A 4033-nucleotide genomic window follows, 5' to 3' on the forward strand; every position below is an offset into this window, starting at 1 on the left:
TATCAGTGTGTAGCTTTAGAGCCGTTTAAATTTCTATAGACAGCTAAAGATAACTGTATGACTAGTAGTCTATAGCTTCAGGAGCATAAATTTTCTATAAACAGCTAAATCAGCTTATATAGCTTGTAGTCTGTAGCTTTGGAGGCATTCAAATTTCTATAGACAGCTAAATATATCGGTATTACTAATATTCTCCCCGCAGGGGGCACCTGTTAAAGCAGGTGTTTGTGTGTTTTGTGCGACACCACGGACCCCGAGCACCCACGTTTAGCCGTGCGTGGCATCGTCGTGTCTGGGGAAAAGGGGATCCTGGTGGTTGAGCCGATGCCGAGTGTTTGGACCTTTAAGGCCCCTCGGCGGAGGCAACACACCACTTTGGCCCACGCTTCCCATAGACGGCACCTCCGGCCTGACCCGACCGTGGGAAATCGGCAGTCGCCTTTTCCTGTCCTCCCCTCCATCTTTTGCTTTCCTGTCCTCTTGCTTACAACTTTCCTGTCTCCTCCTCTTTTCTTGGATTTTTCATTTTCCAGGCGGCAAGGGTTAACCTTGTGTGGCTAACCACCCTGTGTTATGCCATATTTGGTTATAGTCAGGGTGTAAGGCTGGCGTGGGCTGGACTTTCTCGGAAGCTCCCGTCCCGTCCCCTTGTTGGGCTCGGTGGTGGGCGGCCGCCACCCTGGCCGAACGTCAACATTATTTTATGGCTTCTTTACTCTCACATGATCGATCCCGAAAAAGGGGTCGCACCGACGAAACCTCTAAATTCTTTCTGAAAAACCCAAACAGGTTCCCACGATTTCATGTAGTACACAGTGACAACGCTGAGAAAACGGCTAGACAAATCTCACCTTTCATAGTGACCAAGACACTGACAGAAGTAATAGGTCAGGGTTACAACGTAAAGAAACTTCCGAACGGAGACCTTCTGTTGGAAATCTTCTATAACCATCAACATGAAAAACTGTCCACATTAAAGTCTTTTGGAGAAATCCCAGTGACCATCAGTCCACACCGTTCTCTGAACACTGTCCGCGGAGTTATCTCTGACGATGACCTCAGATCCTTAACCGAAGAGGAACTTCTAGAAGGCCTCAGAGACCAAAACGTAACAGATGTTTACAGAATAAAAATGAGGCGCGATGACAAAGAGATTCCGACCAAGCACCTTGTCCTGACATTTGCACAAAGTATCCTCCCCGAATCAGTCGAAATAGGTTATGTGAAACTTCAACTCAGGAAATATATTCCAAATCCTCGCCGCTGTTTCAAGTGCCAACGCTATGGTCACGGCTCCCAGACCTGCCGTGGCCAGCCGAGATGCGCAAAATGTGCTTCCCATGAACACGATTCCCAAAAATGTGAGGTTCAGACACACTTGTGTGCCAACTGTGAGGGTAGTCATCCTGCCTATTCACGCACATGCCCAATATGGAAACAGGAAAAGGAAATCATTACCATCAAGGTCAAAGAAAACATAACTTTCCGGGAAGCACGAAATCGTGTTCTGTCAAAAAAACCGGCCTATTCTGTTGTGGCACAACAGGGCACTGAGCCACAACAGACTCTGGCACCTGCCCAGGTTTCACACAGTGAACCGGGAGCAGGGCCATCCGTGCCCTTGGTGGCTGCGGCCAGCGCTGCACCACCACCAGAAAAACAGGCTGCGCAGACCCCCAGGTCAGCCGGCCTCAAGGCCTCCCACCATGCGGTGAGGGGAAATACAAACGCACCTGTGCGGTCCGCACGGGCGTCCAGCGTGTCAGAAGACGCGATGGACACAAGCCAAGGCAGTCCTGTGCCGTCGACGTCAGACGGACGGCACAGCTCCTTGGATAGACAAAAACGAGAAAAGCCCCGAATCAGAGGGCCTGAAAACAAAACTTAACTTGCTCTACTCATTTAATACAAAATGGCTTTCTTACAGTGGAACTGCAGAGGACTTTTAACTAATATAAATGACATAAAACACTTATTGGCCACTCACTCACCACTAGCCTTGTGTTTGCAAGAGACAAATTTAGGTCCCAAACATAAGAACATACTCAAAAACTATACAGTCTTCCGTCGCGACCGAGAGCAAGCTCTCAGGCTCTCAGGTGGCGTTGCCATAGTAGTAAAAACTGGAATAGCAGTTCGAGAATACAAACTAAAAACTAAGTTTGAAGCTATAGCGGTAACCTTACAGGCTTTTAAAACTATAACTGTGTGCTGCATATACTTAGAGCCGCACCTGAAATTTAGTAGTTATGAATTAGAAGACCTTTTAAAGCAGCTTCCAGAGCCATTTTTAATAGTAGGAGATTTTAATGCACATTCCATCCTTTGGGGCAGTAGAAAAACAGATACGAGAGGCGAAATCATCGAGGATTGTATACTATGTAATAATATCTGTCTTCTTAACACCGGAAAACCAACCTACTGTTCATCTAGTGCAGGCAAAACGAGCTGTATTGATTTATCCCTCAGCTCACCATCAATTTTTACAGATCTTAAATGGGACGTTTTAGATAATCCACACGGAAGTGATCACTTACCTATACTAATCAGCTTAACATCTTCACCACAAATCATCCCATCCAAGCCGCGACGCTGGAAGCTGCATTTAGCCGATTGGGCACTGTTCCGAGAGAAGGCCAGCCTAGAAAAAATTACTCTAGATAAATATAATATAGATGAACTAAACGATGCTTACACAAATTGTATCCTTACTGCAGCACATATAGCAATTCCTCAGTCCTCAGGAGTGGTGAAACAAAATCACAAAACCTGGTATTCAAAAGAATGTAAACAAGCAAAAAAAGAACAAAACAAAGCATGGGGAATTTTTCGCAGATACCAAACACAGGACAATTTCGTCAAGTTTAAAAAAGCAAGAGCAAAAGCCCGCTACATCCGCCGCCACGCCGAAAAAGCCTCCTGGCAAAACTATGCAACTTCTATAAATAGCTCAACAACAACAAAACAAATGTGGGAACAGGTTAGAAAGCTAAATGGCAGCTACTCTCCATTTACCATTCCCCTTCTAACAGCCCCCGGAGTACAGACAACTATACAAGAACAGGCCGACATTTTAGGTGAATACTTTTCTGAAGTTTCCAGTTCATCACACTACACTCAAACATTCCTAAAACACAAAAACACAGCAGAGAAACAAAAACTCCCTACAAGTAGTGGTACAAAAGAACCCTATAATAGCTTAATTACACTACAAGAAATAAAAAATGTCCTAGCTGCCGGTAAACAAACTGCACCTGGTCCTGACCAAATTCACTACAAAATGCTCGCCCACTTATCCGAACCTGCCATAGAGGCACTATTAAACTTTTTTAACAAAATATGGGTCCTAGGAAAATTGCCAGAGGCGTGGAAAAAAGCTGTTGTCATACCTTTTTTAAAACCCGGAAAGGAGCCGACATCTCCTGGTAGTTATAGGCCCATTGCTCTCACCAGCTGTTTAGCAAAATCATTTGAAAGTGTTTTAAACATCAGACTAACTTTTGTTTTAGAATCTCATCAACTTTTAAACATTCATCAGTGCGGTTTTAAAAAAGGATGCTCAACAACTGACCATCTCGTACGTCTTGAAAACACTATCAGAGAGGCTTTTATACACCGACAGCATTGCCTTGCCGTTTTCTTTGACCTTGAGAAAGCATATGATACGGCTTGGAGGTATGGGATATTGCGCGACCTAGCAGATCTAGGCATATGTGGCAGAATTCTAAAGGTTTTAAGTGACTTTTTGTCACATCGGTCGTTTCAAGTACGTCTTGGGACCACTTTATCAAGAACCTTCCTGCAGGAGAATGGTGTGCCCCAAGGGTGCATTTTAAGCACCACACTTTTCGTGGTAAAAATGAATTCGATCAGTAAAGTAATACCAAATTCCATAATGTATTCACTCTATGTGGACGACCTTCAAATAGCCTACACGTCATGCAACATGTCCACATGTGAGAGACAGATCCAATTAACAATAAATAAGCTAACAAAATGGGCCAGTGAAAATGGGTTTAAATTTTCCCCGCAG

General features: G+C 44.5%; 1 long non-coding RNA gene across 1 annotated transcript; it reads right to left on the reverse strand.

Annotated features, from left to right (window-relative positions):
* Positions 1-233: 233 nt before the first annotated feature.
* LOC146195201 (uncharacterized) lies at positions 234-3714 on the reverse strand. The gene is made up of 3 exons (XR_014705980.1): positions 3390-3714; positions 2538-2641; positions 234-1830 (listed from the first exon to the last, which is right to left on the reverse strand). It is a non-coding gene; the product is annotated as an uncharacterized LOC146195201 (long non-coding RNA).
* Positions 3715-4033: the final 319 nt, after the last annotated feature.

The sequence above is a fragment of the Amblyomma maculatum genome, chromosome 3 (assembly GCF_055883805.1).
Source record: "Amblyomma maculatum isolate TAMU_Amacu chromosome 3, ASM5588380v1, whole genome shotgun sequence".
Lineage (NCBI taxonomy): Eukaryota > Metazoa > Arthropoda > Arachnida > Ixodida > Ixodidae > Amblyomma > Amblyomma maculatum.